This window comes from Cydia amplana, chromosome 18 (genome assembly GCF_948474715.1).
Source record: "Cydia amplana chromosome 18, ilCydAmpl1.1, whole genome shotgun sequence".
Taxonomy (NCBI): Eukaryota; Metazoa; Arthropoda; class Insecta; order Lepidoptera; family Tortricidae; genus Cydia; species Cydia amplana.
This window is the reverse complement of record NC_086086.1, coordinates 2,215,208-2,242,128: the sequence shown is the minus strand read 5'-3', so window position 1 is coordinate 2,242,128 and position 26,921 is coordinate 2,215,208. Positions and strand designations below refer to the sequence as shown.

The window sequence follows — 26,921 nt, the reverse complement described above, 5'->3', positions numbered from 1 at the left end:
TCCTAAATAGAAAAATCATCAAGCTATTTCTAGCCTATGTAATTAAAAATAAAGAAACAATCTGGATATGTCTGGATAAGTAAAATTTATAGTCGCTGCCGCATCAAACCTATAAAATAACGACCTTAGAATGTAATTATTAACTTAGCTACCATAATCCCATATTATAAACTAACCTGGTTCTTTAAACCGACAAATTACCAAACAAGAAAAACCAAAGAAAAATGAGACTTAAAAGTATGTATTTAACTTTTAAGCCGCGGCCGCCGCCACGTATCTATCTTCCCAAACTTTCTGGGCTCGGCAAAGTTCCCAAATGTACCTAAATATACTTACTACTACATAGGTACTCGCTGAGATAATCTGTGACGGTATATAAGACTTGTTCTTATTTCTCGGGTGGTTTCCAATATCTGTCTCGCGTGTTCGAGCCCAATCCACGAGATTACTTTTTAGGGTTCCGTAGCCAAATGGCAAAAAACGGAGCCCTTGTGGATTCGTCATGTCTGTCTGTCTGTCTGTCCGTCCGTATGTCACAACCACTTTTTCCGAAACTATAAGAACTATACTGTTGAAACTTGGTAAGTAGATGTATTCTGTGAACCGCATTAAGATTTTCACACAAAAAGTGAACAAAAAAAAAATTTTGGGGGTTCCCCATACTTAGAACTGAAACTCTAAATTTTTTTTCATCAAACCCATACGTGTGGGTATCTATGGATAGGTCTTCAAAAATGATATTGAGGTTTCTAATATCATTTTTTGCTAAACTGAATAGTTTGCGCGAGAGACACTTCCAAAGTGGTAAAATGTGTGCCCCCCCCCCCTGTAACTTCTAAAATAAGAGAATGATAAAACTAAAAAAAATATATGTACATTACCATGCAAACTTCCACCGAAAATTGGTTTGAACGAGATCTAGTAAGTAGTTTTTTTTAATACGTCATAAATTACGGAACCCTTCATGGGCGAGTCCGACTCGCACTTGGCCGCTTTTTTCTTCTTTCAACTGAATGTATTGAATGAAAAACGAAAGTGGATTTATTGATTGGTGGGAATAAATAAATGCTTTTAAGGATGTTGTTGTGTCTTGTTGATGACAGGGAAATCAATAAGTACGAGTAAAAGCAATTGTTATTTTCACAATTTCAGTGTAAAGTCCATGTTTTGTTAATCGTTTGTCTCTCTCTCTTGTTTTCGAGCATTAATCCCAAATGCCTCGTGTCGAGACGAATTTGATATTTGAAAAGGTATTCGCCAACTCCGGATTTCCTTTTTGCGAATAAATTGTTTCTAAATTCCTTCCGTTTAGGGCTTAAGCATTTCTAACCCACCAGGGCTTTTTACCGTTCCGTAGCCATAATGGCAAAAAAGGAACTCTGATGGTTTCGTCATGCCCGTCTGTCCGTACGTCCGTCTGTCTGTCAGTACCTATGTCACAGCCATTTTATTCGAAAACTACCTATACAAGCATTCAATTCTGCTAATATGCGTAAATATGAGCGTTAAATATATTATAATATGTGCTTCGTAACTAGCAAAGAAGTATTAAAACCTCGTGCACCTAATCGTACTAAAAAGTAGGTATTAAATAAGTAAAAAAAATAAATGGTCATTGGTCACAAACCTTATTCGACTTACTGATTTAAATCTAATACCTTTAAAAGAGCAATTCTTGTTTATTTATTTATTTATATATATATTTCGGGGATCTCGGAAACGGCTCTAACGATTTCGATGAAATTTGCTATATGGGGGTTTTTGGGGGCGAAAAATCGATCTAGCTAGGTCTTATCTCTGGGAAATCGCGCATTTTCGAGTTTTTTTATGTTTTCCGAGCGAAGCTCGGTCACCCAGATATGTTGATTTATACAAGAAAAAGTATACATATTGAAAACCTCACTGGCTCCAAAGGCGGTTAGGGGTTCATCTCGTCATAAAAAAAAAGTTTTAATAGAATTAGCCCCCAAGTCATCTGATTATCCTCACATTCACAAAAGTGTCTGGTTTTCCATAATCCAAGTAAAGAGCAGCCGACAAAATGAATAAAAGCGAATACTTTTCTTTGCAAAATGTGACAAAGGGGTGGTGCGGGATTTTTCAACGTGAAGTTATTGTCTGTGACGCAAAGTCGTCATGACAAATAGTGCTGCGTTTTTCAGTTTCGCAACATTTTAACTTACGAGTTAGTACCGCCGGGAGATTTCTTTTAGCAATATAAATGGTTTGTTTCATGCGAGGCTGTTTATTTTCTGCCTTTCTGATCTTGTTGGCCAGGTGTAAATAAAATTTTAGTGAATATTACGCAGAAAGAAGTAATAATTGGGTTTGTCTAGGTTCTATGTAGGTACTATTTATATGTATATAGCCTGCTGATTATAAATAAATACGGTTGGATAGGATTGGACGGCTTTTAAAATATTTTTACAGTACATATGGGCACATACTTTTTCGCACTAGTGTCTAAAATAGCACTTTTCGTGCGTATGTCGAAACTTTAAAGTGCCATATGTACTGTAAAACGTTGTTCGATACACGTGCGAATAGGTAATTCGCAATTCGTGTCGATTTAAAACACTCCCTTCGGTCGTGTTTTAATTTATCGCCACTCGTTTCGAATTTCCTCTTTTTTGCACTTGTATCGAAAATAACTATTATTGTAAAATAAAAAATAAAAAATTGTGCGCAATGCTATGGTTTCATTTTTGATGACCAGTTTCGATCTTTTTAACTCAGTGAAGCGTTTAGCGCATCTCTATAACACAGTCATGTTCAATCTCAAGAATATGTCATAGTACTTAACTTAGTATTACGTGGTATCCAGACATGACATGACATGATTTGATCAGGTAAATTCATTCCATAGATAATTACTATGAAAATTGGCATTTATGTGTCCGCACCTGCTGATTCGATCGGAGAATTTCATCAGATTGGCGAAAAATTGTCTCATCTGGATACCACTTTAGTATCTTACTCATAGTGGCGCTGCCGACCAGCATCATGATGACCAGGTCATGCCTGTCATCTCATTTCCCTATTCCATTCCATAAAGTGGAAATCATACTCCAAAAATTCATATGGTGATGGCATGACCCCATGCTGATGTATGGTCCAATAAAGTCGCGACGTGAGGAATGACTCATATCCCATTAATGTCGTACGCAATACGAACCCGCGTTGCCGAATGCCGAACGCGATTTGCCCCCGTGATTTGTGGCTCTATATTGTGAAGTTGAAGTGCCTAAATAACGGGCCGTTTATTTAATACATAACGACGTGAAGAATTAACCATTCTTAAAAGGAACGTTACCGGCCTTTGTGAAAACGGTTGACATGCTTTTGGGTTGTAATTTCACATGAAAGGGGACGACGACGTCACATGATCGCTTCTCCATACAAACGTAGTCTCCATTTTACTCTCTGAATATTAACATCATAGAAAATATGTTTACGCAATTTGATGTAGGGTTAGATGGGGTAAGATAAATACTTGTAAGGGAATTCTCAATATCCTCATACTATTTTTCTTGCCCCGAGTATAAGAAACTATGTTTCTCTTACCCATACCTACTAATTTTTAAAAATGAGTTTGTAATTTGTATTTTGCTCCTAACTCTTATAATAACAAAAAAGCGAAAAAGGACGCTTCTCAAAGGTCCGGAACGCCATTGTTCCGTGATGGGATAAACATACAATAAAAAGCGAAAAGAAAAATGAAACGATGAAGCATATCACTTATCAGCTAATATGGTTGATACGTAATAAATTATGTTAGGTGATAATATTTTCCATAATGCCAATATCTAGGGAGGAAAATGGGGACTACGTTTGTATGGAGAAGCGTCTGTACTTAACCGAACTAAAGTAGGTAGCAGAGTAAGTATAAGTAGGGTCCGAACTGTACTCGTGTTTATTGTTATTGATTTTACCAACTTGTGCGAGGCGTTCGATACTCTCAACAACAACACTCGAAATAAGTTCCAATCGTGCTCACAGCTCGCGGTGACAAGTGCTGTATCGGTTTACACTTGATCCTGAATCGTGTTGTATCAGATCAAAATATCGAGAGGAGGCCAATGATTTATAACTCAAGATAGGTTATAGGCGTTCCAAAATTGAAGCGCTTACCTTGTGACAAATTGGACAAGTTGCCTTTAGTCGCGGCTGGACAAGCGAGAAATGTGCACGTGCTAACGAGCTCCCGCACACCGAAAGAGAAAGAGACGACCTTATGTATAACAACGAGTGTGACAAAGATGGATGGAATGAGAAAATGAATCAAAAATAACAGATTTCTTCGTAGGCACAGAAATAAATATGGAAGTATTTTTTGTGCTCCTCAAGTATGAGTATAACCTATATATGGTTATATAATATCATTGGAGGAGGCATTCCGCGAGAACGTCGCTTACGAAATGCCATTATTTTTACAACTTCTGAAAATACTATGCTGAATCTGAGTTTTAGAATTAGGCTAACAAATTATCAAAATCTTCATACAAGGCAGAAGTAATTACCTATTGAGCGACATTATTATGGAATGCCCCAGAATCATTGTCCATAAATAAAGCTACTTTACTTATTTCCTCCTATTTCGAGATAACACTTGTAGAAAATATTATTAATTAAAGTTATATACCGGGTCTGTAGAGTTTCTTAACGATCAATATCCGGCCGATAATGATATTTAGTCAACATTGTGCGACAAGCGGCAAAAGCAATTTATTTATTACGTAAAGTAATATGATAAGTTCATAATCTCATAATTATAATAAACTTCCACGGCTTACCGTAAAGACGAAAGCATATCTCGTATGTACAATTTTAAATAATAAGAGTGCCGCTCTGAATATGATGCCTAATTTCAACACGCTTTATTAAATAACATTTGATGAAGACGTTTCATCTGAGCGCGTGTTGCGTCAAGTCTGTCTACTCGAGCGAGTAAGTCATTCAGAGAGATAAATATGTAATTGAGTAGGAGCGTTTTGCTGGAAATAAGCAAGATTTGTAGGTTATGGTTAATTTTAATGTACCTAAGTTACAGTGAATATATATTTTTTAAATATCGCAAATGTCTTTTAAATGTTTGTTGAACTGTATTTAACTCGCGGTATTTCTGGACCGATACGACCTTCAAGGAATAAGCGTACTCCAGTCTTACAGGCCGCTAGTTTCGCAGGTGTCCATGGGCGATGGTGATTGCTTGCAATCAGGCGATTCGCTTACATCATAAAAAAAATATGTATTGAATTGCTCTGCATTTTAAAAACTTGCTATTTTTGTGAGGTTCTATTCAAATCGGTGCAACAAAACAAATTGGTTATTCGATACTATTGATGTTAACTTTTTGTATACCGATCTTTCGATTGCTTTGGATATTTATGATTTATAAAAATAGAGGAGTGAAACGCAATGCAATGCTATTCGATGTCTGCAACGCGAAAAATAACTCTACAATTAGTTGTTTTTAACCTCTTAATGCATGTAATAATTTTTTTTGTTGAAATTTGAATTTTAATAGCTGTCATTAGACTTGAATATCATAATAGTCCAGTCATTATATCTAAAAAACCGACCCTACCAGTGAATACAATACAAGTTTGGTTCTCACAATTTTTCTTCTAGGATCGATATTTTGGAAATTAAATTTGAAAAAAGCGAGAAATTCAAAATATTTTCATCATCTCGTTTATTTTCAACTTTACGGCATAAATGAAGAGGACTAAACTTCTAGAGAATCAAATTTTGAATTTGTCGCTTTTTCAAATTTAATTTCCAAAATATCGATCCTAGAAGAAAAATTGTAAGGACCAAACTTGTAGAGAATCAAATTTCCTACAATTTTTGTCCTCACGGTTTTACTGTGAAATCAAAAATGGCCGAGTTATTCAAGAAAAACCGTTTTTCGAATATACACTGGAGCCTGATTCAGTTTACTTTTTGAATTTACACTCCCAGTGACCCGCCCCGAGGGACCTACGAAAAAAATATGCAAGAACTGGTTATTCACAGGTCAAAATCTATAATGACTGAACTATAATATATCCGCCATATATGGCTTCGTATGCGGTAAAGGGTAAATGGACGGTTTAATAATTCTGGCGGGATGTTAAAACACAGTTTAATTTTCATCAATCCTTATACGTTAATCGAAGAGTTTTAAACCCGTTTAGGTACAACCCCTTTAATCCTTTACCACAAAATAAATAGCTATAATAATTCACAATGTTGCCAGGAAACATGGTGGCTGACCTTTCCGAGTCAAATCCGTTTCTATTCACTAATTAAAAGGGAGCAAAGTGTCATTGGGAGCTTAGGAACTTACGTCATTTCGGTTCTGTGCCGTGGCAGTGTTGTCATATCCATGCCTCTCATTTTGCCTTTGATAGTCAGCAAGATAAATTATTCACTGTAGGTAACAAAGGCTTCATGACAGAAAATCTCTTTGTCTACTGTATGTGCTTTGTAATTGAAAATAAAGTGAGTTTGTATACAAGTGAGTATTGGTAAAAACTGTGTAGAGTGTAGATATCTAGTTTCTGCCAAAAGAAAAAGTCCTGTACGAATTGGCGAATGTAACACATAATTTTTCTCTTTGTACATAAATTCCGACCGAGTGAAACTTGATGCCGTTGGTTACAATTCTGCAAAAAGACTCATTGGAATGAAAGTTTAGCTTTCTGTTAACATATAAATTTTAGGAACATTGTAATTTTTCTAGGCTGCATCATCGGATCCAAATTAGCAAATTATTATATTGACAACGAAATCGCAGAAGTATACTTAAGTATACTTAATTGTATAATTAATTTCAATAGTATACTGAACTGTCACCCTATACATGAGAATAACAGCGCCCTCTTGACAATAATCATATTATTACTGGTCAGGCTTATAAACAATTCAATAAAAACATATACGGAGTAAAGCTTCATAATACGGTGATATACGTCACAAACATGTTACGAATTCAATCATTATGTCAATACCAATTCAAATAAGTGTCCTGTTATGGTTAGAGCAAATAAAGGTGAAATGTCTGACATAAAAGGGTCGATACACTTTTGAAAGTAGTTAGGGGAGAGCGGGGACAAACGTAACGGCGGGTGGAAAGTAACTATTGATCTGTAGGTTTATTTTTATAGTTTAGATATTAAATGTACAGAACATGAACTGAAGTTATATATGACTACATTAATTTCATCAAAATAATAACGGCTAACTAGAAACTAAGGTTAAAGTACAAAGTGTTGAGTTTATCCCCACTCTCCCCTACTATATCCCGAAGCAACAATGATACGACAGTTTATTTAAGGGTCCGTAGCAAGCTCGGTTTCCCATAAAAACCTAGTTACCCTCTAATTTTAAAACGACTAGGTTGATTACTCTGAAACTTTGTAGGTAAACTTACAACAGGATAAGGTATACTATTATCTAATATGCCTGTAATTCGTTTATGTAGCTTCAGATACCATAGTAAAAAAAACCAGTGAATTTAAGATTTTCATACGAAACTTATTTTTTCTTTATTTCGTTTGTTTTATAAGCTGGAGATATTTTAATTAATTACAGGCATGCCATTACCTCATTTCATTGTATGTGCAAAGTTTCATTACAATTCAACACGTATTTAGTTTTAAAATGGGAACGAAACTCCGTTTGTAATAATGGGAAGAATGTTTGTTATATACTTCTTCTTCTTCTTCGCAGAAATCTGCGGCGCCGCAAACCGCTCTGCGGCGACGCCCGCCGCAACGCAAAATTTTGCGGTGCCGCGCTGCGGCGCCGCAAAGCGGTGCGCGGCGCCGCGCGCGGTGCCGCAAAGCGGTGAGTTTCGCCGCGCGCGGTGCCGCCGAGCGGCGTGCGGCGCCGGAGATTTCTGCGGTGCCGCGCCGGTATTTTCTTTTGAAATGATTTGCATCTTCATTCATTATACGAAGATATGGGTTCACCCAAAATTTTCTTTTCAATTGTTTTTTTTATTTCTGCGCCTTCTGAATAGCGCTGGCAGTACACCGAGAAATTCAGTAAAATGCTGCAAATGATGTTAAAGGTATGAAAATCGGTACGATTGATCTTTAGGATATTTGAAACAATTTGACCCGAAGCACCATTAAAAAAAAATGAGATGAGTTATCTTTTTAGGGTTCCGTAGCCAAATGGCAAAAAATGGAACCCTTATAGATTCGTCATGTCTGTCTGTCTGTCTGTCTGTCTGTCCGTCTGTCCGTCTGTCCGTCTGTCCGTCCGTATGTCACAGCCACTTTTCTCCGAAACTATAAGAACTATACTGTTGAACTTGGTAAGTAGATGTATTCTGTGAACCGCATTAAGATTTTCACACAAAAATAGAAAAAAAACCGGCCAAGTGCGAGTCGGACTCGCGCACGGCGGGTTCCGCACCATCAACAAAAAATAGAGCAAAACAAGCAAAAAACGGTCACCCATCCAAGTACTGACCCCGCCCGACGTTGCTTAACTTCGGTAAAAAATCACGTTTGTTGTATGGGAGCCCCACTTAAATCTTTATTTTATTCTGTTTTTAGTATTTGTTGTTATAGCGGCAACAGAAATACATCATCTGTGAAAATTTCAACTGTCTAGCTATCACGGTTCGTGAGATACAGCCTGGTGACAGACGGACGGACGGACGGACGGACGGACAGCGGAGTCTTAGTAATAGGGTCCCGTTTTTACCCTTTGGGTACGGAACCCTAAAAACAATAAATTTTTGGGGTTCCCCATACTTCGATCGAACTGAAACTCAAAATTTTTTTTTCATCAAACCCATACGTGTGGGATATCTATGGATAGGTCTTCAAAAATGATATTGAGGTATCTAATATCATTTTTTTCTAAACTGAATAGTTTGCGCTAGAGATACTTCCAAAATGGTAAAATGTGTCCCCCCCCCCTGTAACTTCTAAAATAAGAGAATGAGAAAACTAAAAAAAATATATGATGTACATTACCATGTATACTTCCACCGAAAATTGGTTTAATTAAACGAGATCTAGTAAGTACTTCTTTTTTTAATACGCCATAAATCGCCTAAATACGGAACCCTTCATGGGCGAGTCCGACTCGCACTTGGTCGCTTTTTTTGTATGGAATTGAAAAAAACTGTTTTGAAACCTATCGTGTGTGGTATTAAACGAAAGGGCTTTCTGAGCCGATTCCAAAAATATCATATTATTACATCTCAGTCATTTTTTTTAGGGTTCCGTACCTCAAAAGGAAAAAACGGAACCCTTATAGGATCACTCGTGCGTCTGTCTGTCCGTCCGTCTGTCACAGCCTATTTTCTCCGAAACTACTGGACCAACAAAGTTGAAATTTGGCACACATATGTAAGTTTGTGACCCAAAGACGAACATGTAACGTAAATAAATGAATTTTAAATATGAAGGCCACTTTTGGGGGGTAAAAGAGAAATTTAAAAATAAAGTTTTTCAAACTATATCGTGTTACATATCAAATGAAAGAGCACATGAGAATCTCAAATATATATTTTTTATAATTTTAAGATAAATAGCAGTTATTCAAGAAAATAGGCAAAAAATGACCATTTATCTCTGAAACTACTAGGTCTAAAATAATGAAAAAAATACACTAAATAGTTCTTAACCTATTGATCCGACCCCTACGGGTTTTTTAAAGACATTTTACTCACTTTTCAATAAGTTGAAATTTGGCACACATATGTAAGTTTGTGATCCAAAGACGGACATGTAACTGAGGCCACTTTTGGGGGGTAAAAGAACAAATAAAAAAATAAAGTTATTCAAAATATATCGTGTTACATATCAAATGAAAGATCTCATTTTGAGAATCTCAAATATTTTTTTTTTTATAATTTTAAGATAAATAGTTTAGAAGTTATTCAAGAAAATAGGCAAAAAATTACCATTCCTCCCCTTTATCTCTGAAACTACTGGACTAAAATTTTGAAAAAATTACACTAAATAGTTCTTTACCTATAGATGACAGGAAAACCTATTAGAAATGTGCAGTCAAGTGTGAGTCGGACTTAAGTACTTAGATTTTGATCCAACCCCTACGGGGTTTTTAAAGACATTTTAATCACTTTTAATAAAGTTAAAATTTGGCACACATATGTAAGTTTGTGACCCAAAGACGGACATATATGTAACGTAAACAAATGAATTTTAAATATGTAGGCCACTTTTGGGGGGTAAAAGAGCAAATTAAAAAATAAAGATTTTCAAACTAAGGTATCGTGTTACATATCAAATGAAAGAGCTCATTTTGAGAAAAGTTTGTAAAGGGTATAGCCGGGTAAGCATGGCCAAACTGCCCTTAGCGAAAAAAACAATTTCCTTTTACTGGATTATTAACCTATATATAAGTAGTGCTTTCACCAAATATTAAGCCTCAAATGCTTCAGATTTAAAAAAAAATGCAAAAAAAGAAAAATCATTTTTATTTTATTACAGCCAAAGTACTAATCCGATTTCTTTGTAATTTGGGTATGTTGTATATACAATTAAGGTCGCTTTCTGAAAAAAATTATATTGAATTATCTCTTAAAATAATAGTAAAAAATTGAGATGAAAATTTTCAGAAAAATAAAAAAAATACATGCGAGATAGCGACAGTTATCAAATTTACATATTTCATGTAGAATTTAATAATGTTTAACATATATTTTTTTCAGAAATTAAAATCGGGATTAACAGTGTGAAAAACTCGAATTTGTAACATCCCATAATACTCTCTCTTCATACAAGCAAAGCTAAGTAGTCATAAACGAATGAAGTATATTGTGAACGCAGTCTTTACGAATTTGAATTTAGAATGTGACGTATTTTATTCATCAAAGGAACAGACATTTTTCAATCGTTAACGCTCTGTATAAAATTCGTGCCTATTTTCCTGTTCCCGCGCTGTTCCCGTTCCTGTTCCTGTTTTTAGGGTTCCGTACCCAAAGGGTAAAAACGGAACCCTATTACTAAGACTCCGCTGTCCGTCCGTCCGTCCGTCCGTCCGTCCGTCCGTCTGTCACCAGGCTGTATCTCACGAACCGTGATAGCTAGACAGTTAAAATTTTCACAGATGATGTATTTTTGTTGCCGCTATAACAACAAATACTAAAAACAGAATAAAATAAAGATTTAAGTGGGGCTCCCATACAACAAACGTGATTTTTGACCGAAGTTAAGCAACGTCGGGCGCGGTCAGTACTTGGATGGGTGACCGTTTTTTTGCTTGTTTTGCTCTATTTTTTGTTGATGGTGCGGAACCCTCCGTGCGCGAGTCCGACTCGCACTTGGCCGGTTTTTTTTTTTAATCTCTGAATGCCGTTCGCCCTAGCCGCATACAGCCACGGAGTTTAAGGTCCGCGCTCAGCAAAATAAGTCGCGTTCTAAATTCAAATTGCGTTGGGAATATAACTTTCTAGTATAACGTACAAGTTATTTTGTATGAAGAGAAGGTATTATGGGATGTTACAAATTCGAGTTTTTAACACTGTTAATCCCGATTTTAATTTTTGAAAAAAATATATGTTAAACATTATTAAATTCTACATGAAATATGTAAATTTGATAACTGTCGCTATCTCGCATGTATTTTTTTTATTTTTCTGAAAATTTTCATCTCAATTTTTTACTATTATTTTAAGAGATAATTCAATATATTTTTTTTCAGAAAGCGACCTTAATTGTATATACAACATACCCAAATTACAAAGAAATCGGATTAGTACTTTGGCTGTAATAAAATAAAAATGATTTTTCTTTTTTTGCATTTTTTTTTTAAATCTGAAGCATTTGAGGCTTAATATTTGGTGAAAGCACGACTTATATATAGGTTAATAATCCAGTAAAAGGAAATTGTTTTTTTCGCTAAGGGCAGTTTGGCCATGCTTACCCGGCTATACCCTTTCTGTACCTAAAAGTGTTTCAAAGTAAAGTTTATTAATTTAATTATTAATTAAACTTTGGAATGATCATTTTAAGATAAATAATTTAGCAGTTATTCAAGAAAATAGAAAAAAAATGACCCTTCCCCCCCCCCTTTATTTCTGAAACTAGGTACTGGGTCTAAAATATTGAAAAAAATACACTAAATAGTTCTTTACCTATAAATGACTGGAAAACCTATTAGAAATATGCAGTCAAGCGTGAGTCGGACTTAAGTACTTAGTTTTTGATCCGACCCCTACGGGTTTTTTAAAGACATTTTACTGACTTTTCATTAAAAAAAACCTATTGTTAAAAATTGTGTAATGTGCGGAACCCTTGGAACGCGAATCCGACTCGCACTTGGCCGTTTTTTTTTAATTATAATAAAAATAATTTTCAAAACATACCAAGTTTGGGCTTCTCCAGATACAATACCGTTCAATATTTTTTTGTAAAATATACCTCAAATTATACCTAATATCCTATTATTCCTATTATCCTATTAGGATATTAGGTATCTAACCCTAAGAAAGCAATTTTGAAAATAATTTCATGAAGTACTTTTTTTTTAATTTTTCAATTTTATAAAGTGTGATCTATGAATCTCTCAATTAAATATTTAAATAGAAAGCATAAAATTAATATAAGTATAACGGTTTTTCCAGAAAGTCGCTTGTATCTCGGAATCTATAAGTCGTAGTAAAAATTATTTATGTAAGAATTAACTGAAAAATCTCACCTTTAACCCCCTCCCCCCCCCTTTCCCCGAGTTCTCCACCCCCCACTTATGAGAACTTTTTCTTACTTAAAGCTTAGATACTACCAAAGGAACATGTAAACCAAGTTTCAATATTATTTTACCCGAATGACATTATGAGTATAATTCGGCAGGGGTATTATTACACTTTGTAAAATTGAAATAGTATTTTATGCAACCGTTGTTTAAGAGGGGTCAAAAAAGGTGAGTGGCGTGAGTAACAATTTAAGGCGAAGCCGAAAATTGTTAATAAAGACGCCACGAGTATTTTTTGACTCAGTTAAACAACGTTGCACTTTTTCTACGACCAAGCACTTACTTACTTTGAAAAAAAAAATTGTAAATTTAACATATATTTTTCATTCAACAAAAATAATACTTTAAACAAGTGGAATCATATAGGACATATATGTAGGTAAACAAACCAAAAGTATACAGCTAAGATACGCGACTCGGCCACCGCGCCCCGCGCCCCACGGCCGAATGGTCAGCGACACCTCTAGTAACTCATGAGGCCCTGGTACTTGCTCTTAGTTAAATTACAATTTTGGATAGTTTTTTTTTCTCGATTTTGGCCACAGTAGCCTATGGAGACTAACAAGCAACGCTAAGCGGTGTTCGTAGTCTATGGATCTTGCTATATTACGGGTGTCACATGCGCGTTTCTGACTTCTGAAGGAATTTTATTGTTTCTACTATAGAACCTAATGAATGTTTTGTAAATTGGCAGCAATGCACTTAGTACTCATCAATCAATTAAAATTAGGTTGGCAACAATGTATTTCATACAATATTTTTTAAGTGGTGATTACACGAAGTATCGTAAAAGTACCAAAAAGATACTGCGTGTATGCACAAATACTTTTTTGGAGAATAGACTAAAGACTTGTCTTGACAACTATAACATAGGGGTTTAAAGGTGTGTGTATGATGACCTTTTAAATGACAAATAAAGGTACGGGAGTGGAAAAAAAAAGATGACGTCATAACTCCTCTCGTTTTTTTTATTTGTTGGTGCTTCGGGTCAAATTGTTTCAAATGTCCTAAAGCTCAATCGTACCGATTTTCATACCTTTAACACCATTTTGCGTTTTTTGGCGAACCGCTATCGCCATAACAACAGCAAGAGCAGAACACGTGTGAAGGGATCCATGTCTGATTAAACAACTGGTAGTCGAATTTTATTCTTTACTATGCAGCGTGGCATCGCACGCGGCGCTGCACGCCGCTTGGCGGCACCGCGCGCGGCGAAACTCACCGCTTTGCGGCACCGCGCGCGGCGAAACTCACCGCTTTGCGTTGCGGCGGGCGTCGCCGCAGATTTCTGCGGTGCCGCGCCGCGCGGCGGCGGCGGCGCCGCACCGCTGACATGTGGCCGGGCCCTTACTGCTGTTATTGCGCCGCGGCATTACTGCCAACTGCATTTATTTACCTAATTTATTTATTTATTTATGCCAATGAAATAAAACTGCCTTAGGTTTGCTTAGGTAAACATTACTCTGACCCTGATTTTATGTTCATGTTCGTTATCCCGAAGCGCCAATAGAGCCAACTTGTACACGCACTTGTGACGTGTTCACAAAATAAACCTTTGAATTATGATACCTGTGGATACGCCTATTGTCTGCGTAAGCAGCTCCCGTCCGCGGGAGTCTTGTGATAATTGGATAACATCTCGTGGCGACGGCACATATGTCAAGTCGAGAAGGATAAAATATGAATGTAGCTCTCGGAACACACAGTCATTGTTTACCTACTCGGAAACGGAAGTGACTCCATTTTAAGGGCTTGAGGTAATTTATTCAAATGTAGTTAGTGGATTAATTTTAGTACTATCCCGACTACCTACGAGAGAGACCTGTAGTCCTTCAGGCTGTAGACTAGGAACTAGATTCAGGTTTAACATCTTGTTAACGTCAACACGACATCAACATCTTAATTCTTTATAATTTATAAAGGGGACATCTGCAATCGATTTTACCATCCTTTGCTGGTACTTTGATTTTCATCGACGAACGACTAAAATGGTAAAAGTTTTCCGCGGTTAAAAGCGATCGAGCCTATGGTTGGAAAGGTCGCTAGTTTGAGTCTTACCCCGAAGCGGTGATTTTATTATCTTTTCCTTTAATATACAAAAGAAATACTATGATCATAGTACGTACCTACAGTGTATGATAAAAAATTATCAAAAAACACATATAAACTAATACTAAAAGTTAAACAAAATAAAATGGCACAAGGGATGTGCTATTGTTAGGAAAATTTGCCACATTGATTGGCTTCTGATATCAACTACCTATAATAATATTGTCTTCGGTTACCGCGATAGTTAGTCACCCGTTGACCATGAACGCTGTAAAGCGTTCGAAACGTCGGGATGTAGTATAAATTCAATATACGCGATATAATCAGTTTTAATAATTTTATTTCATACCTATAATAAGTAAAACTTAATTTGAAAACGGGATATCGATAATTTAATGATTGCAAGTTGCTCAAATATCAAAAATCCTTTTTAGTCTGGCGGCGGTACTGCTAAAATATATTCTCACATTTTATAGACGGGTCTAACGCGTCTAGGCTAGCTACACGGCTAGACCCGTCTATAAATGTGAGTTAATATGTGTTCAAAACGCGAAAGTTTAAATATTATACTGCTAAAAAACCTGTCAATCAACCCCTTGACGCTAAATCTCGTTAAGCAACTTTATTTTATGTGGCTGTAGCCTGTATTACAAAAGGTTGCAATTATAAGTTGGACATGTTTAATAAGGGCAATACGATATGTCCCAACCGGGTTGGATTTGGGATGATAAATGTGTCTTGTACGTGACGTAATGCAGGAAGTCCCCGATGTCCGAGAGGCCGCACAAACTATCTGGCGACAGTAGGTAGGTTTTCTCCCTTTTACTGGTAAGGCCAATGACGGGTAGCGGTCATGGTCGCTTATGAATATAAGCTCTGTTGTACTAGGATAACGGTGCCGTCATATAGCAGCCGTATTACGGACACATGACGTCACTAGAACGTTGTCTATGTAAACAAAATGGCGCGGTTTCCTATGCACAGTATGCATACTATGTCAGGCGAAGTTTGGCGAAGTCGCATGAGTTCGCCTAATGCTTCTAGCGGGCGCAGCATGGTTCCATTTTTATCGCCTGTCACTATGCCCGTCACTTTCGCACTTACATACTTGTTAGAACGTGACAGGCACGGTGACAAGCGATAAAAATGCGACAGTAGCTTTCTCCTTAGGGCTTAATTTTTTTATAACGATTCTTTAGAAGGAACCCGCTGACAGAGTAAGTTTAGCAATAGTTTTCCAAATGACATCTTTAAAGTAGGTACAGAACCCAAAAAAAAATCTAATAATCCCGATTGATATTTAATTCAGTATGAACTACTTACTTTACGAACCTTTAAAAACGAGAGGCGGCATACTGTAAATCTTGATAAAGCAACCGCTATGAAAACCTCGTTAGAGGCACGTAAGAACTCGTATTTTTTCAATTTCATAGGCAATAGCTGTTTTAGTAATATGCTTGAGGCTCATTTTCCGTGTAATATCACACACAGGAAGAAAAATTACAACAGCATCAAGAGCAAAATTACATTTCTGGAAAAGAAAGGGCTTAAATTATAGTCTGGCACACCAATTTTGTTTTAGTTGGAGTCTGTCCTGGCAAATAACTAACTAGTTTCCTTGTAAATTATTTCATGGCAGTTGCCGGTCATAAAAACGGAGGTACGAAACGTAGGTATAAGTAAATTATAAAGCTACAATTATGCACTAGCCCCCTATCCATTCAATAAGAGATAATAATCCCGTTCCCGCGTGATCTTGCTATCATCATCCGTCCTTCCTCTGAGTATTGTGACAATTTAATAATTCGTAGATTTCAATGAACACGCGACGAATTCGCCCTGACGTCCTAGATTTTTAATGCTTACATACAAACAGCAAGATAATTACTTCCCTTCGGTTATTTACAGAGACCCTCGTCATGGCCGCTTGTTTTACACGTCATTCTCGTTTGCTAATGAAAAAAACGCGGAAAAATAAATTGCTTTTATTGTTTGTTGGCATTCGCGCGTGTGTTGGCGACGTGATAAAAAACTCATTTATTGACGAGTATTAGTCCGCATACTGAAAGCGCCGTGATAAACTTTTTAAAAACCGACTTGAAGTGGGTATCATTTTGTAGGGATTTTTACATATGGACGCCAACTTTAGGTTTGAAATTTCTTTTTTTTTATGATACGACTTGAAGTGCATCTTGCGCACACCAATAAATGCTAGAGAGATGCTTTATGACTTATGACAATATCCACAGTGCATTTTGCGAGTCATAATCAGCGCGAGCGATCGTACCTCTCACTTAGCTAACAATCTATTATAGTGTAGATTAGGCTAAGTCTGTCCGTAAACTTTGTAAATCTTTATTTATAATAAACAGTTTTTTTTATGTAATATCAAAACCTGAATACATTTAAAAATCTTGATAATGGTCTACTATTATAGAAAAGCTTCGTGGGCTTACTGCAAAAATTGAAAAACGGAAAGTAAATTAGCTAACACTAAATATACCCATGGGGCCATTGAATTTTCAAGTGGTTTTATTTGAACTCTATTCTATTTTATCGCATTATTTTCATTTTAGATGATCTGATGATGAAACCCCAGTGGAATATATCACTATCACCTATCATTTGGAATTGCGGATGAACAAAATTATGACTTTGTGACGTCCGTTCCTTTTCATTAAGCCGCGTTGATGTAATGTCGTTGTCGATTTGCGTGGATGCCGCGAAATACGCCAATGCTTCAGGGAAATATCATAAAAGGTGAGAATTTTTTTGTCCCTACCTACACACATTGTAACTGGGACGCATTGTAAAGCTTAATTTGCCTGAAAAGTGTAACATAGAATTTGAACAGTGTGTTTTGCATGTGTGTACTGTGTATGACTTTAGTTGTGTTATTTTGTAAGGTTTGCATGTGTTGTCGAATGAAATGAAAGTTGTAATGTCGAATTTGAGGTAATAATTCACGTATCCTCGGTGTATTCAAACATTTTATAATTTACTATCATTGATATAAAGGTCAAACCAATCTTTTAATACGAGTACATGTTTCATATGATGAATAAGGTAATGGGGAGTAAGAAAAACATATATTTTTTTGCTCGGACCAATAAAACAATTTGAGGATTCCCTACAAGTGATTATTTTGCCCAAATGTTTCTCTTATTTCTAATATTATGTGGTAAAATATATTATGTACATAGAAATCGTGTAGCCGACTGCAATTATAGTTTACAATATGACGTTAATCATAAAAAAAACACATTTGATTAATTTTTCAAAAAGCTAATTTCCTATAACTTTATAATAAATAACAACAAAATTGATCTTTAAGCAATCTTTGAATGGAAAACAAGCGAATAATACCCAACGATAACGCATCCGGTCCGGAAATGCCGGTTGAAGCAGCCTTTAGAACTGCTAATCGCAATCCGGCAAACAAACGGGAACAACTTTAAACAACGTTTATTTACGTAAGTTCGGTAAACTCTGGGCGAATCCGGTCGATCGCTACTTATCTAATCTATCTATCTATCTAATCTAATACCTTTAAACGAACTATTCTTGTTTATTTATTTATTATATATATATATATATATATTTCGGGGATCTCGGAAACGGCTCTAACGATTTCGATGAAATTTGCTATACGGGGGTTTTCGGGGGCGAAAAATCGATCTAGCTACGTCTTATCTCTGGGAAAACTCGCATTTTAGAGTTTTTATATGTTTTCCGAGCGAAGCTCGGTCATCCAGATATTAGAATAGATAATACGGGTACGTTGGTATCGGTTTACTATCATTAGGTACAAATGGAAAATTGTCCACTCGAAATTATACGTCAAAGTAGAAAAATGACAACAATAGGTAGGTACATACACTAGGAAAATTGTCCATTCAGCATAATGTCAAATATGATACAGGTCGAAAAATATTTGTCCATTTTTGATAACTCTCAGAAAAAATATTAATTGTAAATATGTCCTACATGTACATCATATTAATCGTCCAAATATATATTTCCATTTGAAAGTTTTCGCAGACTTCTTCGTTTGTGCATTGTTCTAGGTGATAGCCACTGTAGTGAAGAACTGAATGCAAATACGTGACTGTAAACATATTATTAGTCATAATTATAACATGATCTCAAGCCCTTGCTACACGGTCGCCGACAAGCCTTCTAACCGTCTGACCTTGGTCTGTCCTTGGTCAGTTTTGGTCAAATTTTGTTGGAAACAACTGTCTACACGGTCCGGGACAGACCAAGGCCACGCGGTCTGAAGGCTTGTCGGCGACCGTGTAGCAAGGGCTTTATTAGGCCCTCAGGTCGTATTCTCTCATGGTCGTAACAATTAATAGGTAGGTACTTTGAAAATGTCAGCAATGATTGCAAATATTTATGATCTTTGAACTTCCCTCACTTCTACGTTTTACCATACTTTGAAATACCTATATTATGTGAACCACAAATTTGACACCAAAATCCGCTCTAAGCACAGCTTTAGTTAGCTTCAAGTAGCAAATGATTTCATTAGTAGCTTCACCCCGGATCCTTATTAATAGCAATTTCTCTCAGAGGCTTGAAATAAATAAGCTTTCATGTATTACATTTAGTTAAACAAGGCCTTCGATATCAATATAAGAAAATAAACTGTATTTCAGAAATAAAAATTAAACGGAACAACAGCGACATTAAAAGCATAAATATTGTTGTATTTGTAAACATTTCCTCCGATATTACTTTAAACGCTCTAAGCGTCATTATACAGACAATGATAGTGTTTCAAAATGGTACAAAATGCAAATGTACGTTTAAATTTCACTTCGTAGCCGTCATAATTCCGTGCAGTTCTCAAGCTCTGTGCGGCCCTCGGAACTGGCCAAGAGCGGCATTTTCGAGCTTAAAAATGATGAACCTTAAAACTAGCATACCTATATATTATTATTAAAATATATCTTAAAACTAGAAACTACAAAACATATTATGGTTGCGAATGTTGCGATGCATTAAGGGGCCCACTGATTAACAGTCCGCCGGACGATATCGGCCTGTCAGTTAGAACAAAAAGTTGACAGTTCCGAACAACAGACAGGTCGATATCGTCCGGGGGACTGTTAATCAGTGGGCCCCTTTACGCAACCTCGCAGTGAGCCGGCCGCGATTCGTCGGAACACACACCCTTCGACAAAACTCCTCCTTGTTAAAGGTCACTAAGTTCAGTCGGAACGCTCAATAATAAGAATTAAAATAATAGACAGAGAGCTAGTCACAGATAGGTGCATTTCAGTTCATTTGTGGTGCGCGTGCCGCGGCCGCTGCAGGACACCATCGCAAGCGCGGACTTCTGGCCGAAGGGGGTGGTGTTTCGACGGTTCCGGGGCAACCTGCCGAACCCCACGCCGAGTCAGACGACGCTACGGAGCCACGCTGTTACGTCGTCGCCCAAATCTAATATTTAGTTAATTTCATTTTTATGTATATTGTTTTTCTTTGTATTTTTCTTTTATATTTTTTGTAGTTTCACAGTGCCTTGGTTTTATACTGTAATGCTGTGTTACTTATTTGATCAATAAATAAAAATGATGCTAGGAGCAACGAAACTATACTTACCTATTTATAGATAGTTAGTTTGCTATTCTATCCTTATTACTGGACCCAGGAGTCTGGCAGCTTTTCATTGGTGGAGTTAATAGTGATTTCACAATTTACTTGAGTAATTTCATTGCTTTCGTTTTCATAATACTATCTTCCGGGTCAGCTAAGCTAGGGCAAGATGCACGGACGATTGCTATATACGTTTAAAATGAGTGCATCAATTCGCCGTTAAACGTAAGTTTGGCGAACCTAATATAAGTGTTAAATGTACCATACTTTGAAAAAAAAAAAAAAAAAAAAAAAAAAAATAATAAAATGAAATAAAATTGACATACATTTGTAAACTACGTGCAAACCGACTTCTAAGTCTACGGCACTCACTTTGAAATGACAAATGAGCACCGAAGTGAGTCGAAATATTTAATATTCAACTTACTGCCCGCCAGACGTTCCAATGGGACATTTTTAAAAGTTGGACTGCCTTAAATTAGATGTAGGTAGGCATGTCGTTCGGGAACTACGGAGTAACTTATTGAGGCGACCAGATTTATTGGTAGGAAATTTTTCTTTTACGAAATTAGATCCATGAGAAAATTACGAATCGAGTTTGTGATGAATCAAACAAAATGGAAAACATTGAATGAGTAATGAACTTTGTAAGGAACGTCCGACTTTAACAAAACTTTATAAATATCTGTAAGTTTTAATCAAATTACAAACCTTAAGTAGGTATATCAATGTTTATTTATGTACTTTTATGTGAATTTTTGTTTAGTTTGATTCTTTCTCACAAATATGTATTATGATATTACGTGCGCAAGTTTCATTATGTACCAAAATGAATTATTTCCTCACTACCTCATTACACTAATCTGCAGATATAACTGACCCCCTGTATATAAACTTGTTTGCAGGGGGGTCAGTTATCTCTGTAGCTTACTGTACATTTTTTGTACATGAACTGTCAGTATTTTTAACGGAAACATATTACTGGAAGAGCGTACAGTTGTGATTTTAATTTATTACATACAAGTTTATTAACTTCAGATATCTTCTTATAGTTGGGGGCTTCTTGTCGACCGCCATCTTGGTCACATCGGGTCGTGATTAATTTCTTTGTTTTTGCCCATTAATGTTGTTTAAAGTGTAATACTGATAGCTTATTATACAGTAAACTAATATGGAAGTGTGCGGATAATGAAGAATTAATCTTGATACGAGTTTAATCGCCATTCTGGCGTCAACGCCAGGTAGCCCCACGTGGCCCTTGTAAAGTCCAGCTATCGCCTTACAAGAGCTCATAATACAACCGAACAACGTCGTGCTCTACGAGCATTTGGTATTTCTACCTCTAACTGTGGCTGGCTAGAGCCCTAGAGGCCATAATTTTATAGTTTTATATACCGTACACTGGCTGAAGTTTATTTATTACAAATAATATTAATTCGATCCCACGAGGGATCCACTTCGACGTTGGCGAAATCATCGACAGTATCGATGGAGCCATATTACCCAAAGATTGATTGATTGATTGATTCTTATAGTTGCTGACACAAGTTTAAGCTCTACTCTTTCAATCAAGACTAAGGTAGGTTACGTAGGTACCTATAATATTACCTACATGTCCGTACGTAACGTTGGGCAAACATGCTTAAGAGCGCCGGAACCAGCCTTTGAACATGTTTACGAAGATGTCAGCCATGTTGCTTGTTATGTGCTTACAGACATTACAAGTACGCGTACATGATAGCCTTGAGAGTTAGATCTTGGTTAATCTAGCGCAGTGTTTTTCAAAGTGTGGGTCGCGACCCCCAGGGGGGTCGCGGCACTTGTCCAAGGGGGTCGCGAAGTTCAGCTTTGAGAGAAACTTATGGAAAGAAATTTCATTTTTTAAAGTTAAAATTAATCCAATCCTTTAAAATTTAAAGTTTAAATTTTAAAGGTCGTTACCTAACGTAGATATTTTAATAAAAAAATCATTATTAGACGGGTAAACTGTATTTTAAAAGTAAAGGTTTAACTGTATTCAGTGTGAAGAATGAGCTTGTTTCATTTTGACTAATTTGTCTAACCGAAGTTCCTGCCGCGACACGCAGACGATTAAATCATTTTCCAAATTCAATCTATTAAAAATCATTTATTTACAAACAAGATATATAAACTGGTTGTATTACTAAAAGAAATTAAAAACTAGCTTAAATCTAAAATAAGACCTTGAGGCATTGTACCAAGGATGCTGGCGACATTTCCTCGTTGTATCGCAATGCTGATACGTTGTGCGAGGTAGCCGCCAGCTCTTCGATCACCAGTTACGTCAACCAGACGCTTCGCGATTTCTGCGAACAACTTATGCGCGCTGGGACCCCATGGACCTAAGAGTTTCAACTCCAATTCAATCTACTTATTCTTTTTTTTGGTTTTGATCTCGACCATTGATGAAAACGTCAGCTCGCATAAATATGAAGTAGCAAATGGGATCAAAATTTTAAGGGCTTCATTTACTAGATGGGGATATTCAGCCAAAACGTATATGTAACCGAGTGAATGATAGAAAGGTGCGTTCCAAACACTGGTCTGTGGTTCCAAATTTGTTATAGGTACTAGATAGAAAAACGTAGAAACGGGGTTTGGGGGTCGGGAAAAATTTTTAGTGGTCATAAAGGGCCGTGACACCATAAAGTTTGAAAAACACTGATCTAGCGTGATAAACTTCGAGAAAGTCTAAATTAGCTATATATTTTTTCGAGAGCAAAAAGTATATAGAATCTGTGGGGAAAGAGAAGAGTCGTAGAATGTATTGGATCCCATACATTTCCCGACTCTTCTCTTTCCGCACAGACTCTCATTTGAATTGAAATGAATTACAAGCTTTTTCAATCAATTATCGTGTAAACATTGTCACTTTTGCATGACTGATTTTGCACTTATTTGTGTAATTTCTGACGAAACGCCGTTGATAAACAACGGGAATTATTCTTAATTCCGCATTAAAATATCATAGTTAATGAAAACCTAATCAAGAGAGTGAGGCCAAAGCTCAGTGTGATTAAAAATAATGAGTGTCGCTCTTCTACGTCATTTGTCCGGCCCAGTCTGAAGAGGCATTGCGCGTTGGCAGAATAAATAATTGATTTTATTTTTTTAACATAGACCCTTGATTTGTCGGTGAATGCTAAATGGGAGGCATTCAATGTTCGAAGTTTACAATTGAATTCATTTTTGGGCTCGGACACACAAAAAATACGAAGTTTGATTAAACGGCCAGAAGTCCTGAATCACTGTTATTTTTATAAATTAGCAAAAAAAAAACCGGCCAAGTGCGAGTCGGACTCGCGCACGGAGGGTTCCGCACCATCAACAAAAAAAAGATCAAAACAAGCAAAAAAAACGGTCACCCATCCAAGTACTGACCCCGCCCGACGTTGCTTAACTCCGGTCAAAAATCACGTTTGTTGTATGGGAGCCCCACTTAAATCTTTATTTTATTCTGTTTTTAGTATTTGTTGTTATAGCGGCAACAGAAATACATCATCTGTGAAAATTTCAACTGTCTAGCTATCACGGTTCGTGAGATACAGCCTGGTGACAGACGGACGGACGGACGGACGGACGGACGGACAGCGGAGTCTTAGTAATAGGGTCCCGTTTTTACCCTTTGGGTACGGAACCCTAAAAACGGAAATTAATAAAGGTAGGTAGAAAATAGGCCACATAAGTAATTTTAATTGAAAAAAGTATAATAACCCAGGCAAATTAAGGGTTTCTTCTCGGAATGAGAGATAATAAGCTGAAAACACAGTTTACCTAGATGGAAACTAACTATCGGTTTTTGGGTACATTTTTCTAAGGTTCATTTTATACTACATGGTATAAAATAAAGTCGCTTCCCGCTGTTTGTCCGTCCCTATGTATGCTTAGATCTTTAAAACTGCGCAACGGATTTTGATTCAGTTTTTTTAATAGATAGAGTGATTTATGTATAATTTGTTAACCCGTGCGAAGCCGGGGCGGGTCGCTAGTAAAAGAAATAAAAGGTTAGAACATACCTATTATATAAGGGTCCGGCAAAAAAAAATTGGATCCCAGCAAAAACATTTTCATGTAAAATGTTGCCAAGACGAAACCATAAGGCCGCACTGACAAAAAGTTATCAGATCTCTTGTAGAGCCAAGCTTCTAACTCTACAGGCCCTACCTTCACAGACTCTACTCCTTAGTCAAAATATGTGGCTTGGCCGTTTCGTCACATGGGCGTAAGGTTAAAAATGTATTCACTATTCATTATTTTTTATTATAAAATGGTTCTTGTATAATGAAACGGCCAAGCCACATATTTTGACTAAGGAGTAGAGTCTGTGAAGGTAGGGCCTGTAGAGTTAGAAGCTTGGCTCTACAAGAGATCTGATAACTTTTTGTCAGTGCGGCCTTATGGTTTCGTCTTGGCAACATTTTACATGAAAATGTTTTTGCTGGGATTTCACATCTTTTTGTAAGTTGCTTATGATAATAATCTTCTGATTTAAAGGGTTGCGGGTGATTTACTATTAAAAATACTGAAATACGTACCTGGGGGCATATTTTATATACAATCTGCTTTTTACTGATTCCCCATACAAACTTCAACCTCCTTTTTCCCCTAACGCCTTTTTCCACTCCTTTTCACCCTTACGGGGTGATTTTAGGGTTGAAACTATTTAAGATCCTTCCCCATAACAATAACTATCTACATACCAAATTTCAACTAAATCGGTTCCGCGGTTATTGATTTCCCATACAAAATTCCACCCCCCTTTTCACCCTCTTAGGGGCTAATAATTTAAAGTTTTTGAATTTTTTTGTTAGTTGTGGACTAATACTATCTCACATACCAAATTTCAGCTTCCTAGGACTTCAGGAAGTACCCTAGAGGTTTTGATGATCAACAGTGAGTGAGTGAGTCAGTGACGAAATCGGGGATTTTTAGACATTAATAAAATCTTAAGTATAAGAGCTATGCAATTGAAAATTTTTATGCTTAGTAAGTCCACTATTGACATCATATCCCCAGAGTTTTGTTTATCTGGTATCATCCAAACCTAAGTTAAGAGGGTTCAAAAAAACGACGAAGCGCTTCGAGAAAAGGTAGGTAGTGCCCTTGCGCTTCGCTTTGCTCGTCTTGGCGGGGGCACTGCCGTGCCCCCAGATTTAAATTCCATTTGTTGTATGATATCCACAGCAAAGACGTAACCTTACCTCGTACTAAAAAAGGTTTGTGAGCCCAACATCCTTTTAGACGTAGGTACCTATAATTGTAAAGCCCGGTCGCTTTATATTAATTTTAATCGGTAAGTACACAAAATATAACGTCGATTTGTTCTTACAAAAAATAACGTTTTGAAGCTCTGAATTTTCGGCAGCAGAAATGTTTGTGCACAGGTAAAATACGAAAAACCCCAGCGTTGCTTACTCAAATAATGGCATACTAAAATTTACCTAAATCCTCTGTTTTTGCGCAAACATTTTTTTCTTCCCAATGAACGAGATCCACGTTTTATAAATTTGTGCAGACCATTTCGACCTTCATTATTTTTGTTGGTGTAAAATTAATTTTTGTGGTCATCATGTAGACACCTGCAAACAGAGAAAGCGTGTGACAGAATATTCAGCCTGTGGAGTGTATTTTTATTAATACTCACGACAAATGGATTTAAAAATGTGAAAATTTTCCCAAATTATTATGAAAATTTGAAATGTTTTTAAGATCAACATGAAAATGTTATACCTAATTAACGTCATTTTAAAAGGAAAACCTCACATCTAGCACAGAATAAATAATAGTACTAAGTACAGAAGACTCACTTTCTAACAAAACGCGTCTGTTACGATCAGCACAAAGGGGCTACCGCGAACCACGTTCAACGTGTTGCCTCTCTGCCGCACTTGTAAATTTGTACGTAAGTGTGACAGAAAGACAACATATCGAACGTGGTTCGCGGTAGGCCCTCAGATATGGCCGCTAGGTGGCGACCGCGCCACGCGCGGCTTATGGCTTTCCCCAAAATTGGGGTCGAACGGATGTACTTTTAACTACCTGTAGCAAAGCGACGAAATCCCGGAGTGAGACACGCCTGCATCTAGTATAAAATGCTCTCACAGGCCGATATTTATCTTAGCGACACTTGCACCAACCCAATAACCCGGGTTTAACTGGTTAAACCGCTAACCCAGTGTCAAGTTGTACTAGTGACCACGGTAACTACAGGTTTAACTGGTTAACCCCGGGTTAGTGAATGGTGTAAGTGGGCCTTATATCTGTAAAAGGTAACGTTGTAATAGTATAAAAAATAAAGACCTAATTTTCCAATTTATCTGAAACTGAGGAGGGCCTGTATGAAAAAACCTGAACACTGTCACTATCATATTCAATGGATCTAACAAAATATAAGTACTTTTAAATATACAGTAGAATCCGTTTATTATGACTCCGCTTATACTGACCAACCGCTTACTATGACGTAATTACTGTGCGAAGTTTGGTTTTCATATAAAACTCTTTGTGACAAATTCGGATAA

At 36.7% G+C, this 26,921-nt stretch overlaps 1 long non-coding RNA gene across 1 annotated transcript in view; it reads left to right on the top strand.

The window, feature by feature from the left end:
* The first annotated feature begins 454 nt into the window (after nucleotides 1-454).
* Nucleotides 455-26,921, top strand: part of LOC134656295 (uncharacterized) — a 551,434-nt gene continuing 524,967 nt past the window's right edge. Inside the window, exon 1 of the long non-coding RNA XR_010097502.1 lies at nucleotides 455-724. This is a non-coding gene — a long non-coding RNA (uncharacterized LOC134656295). The remainder of the gene's footprint in view (nucleotides 725-26,921) is intronic.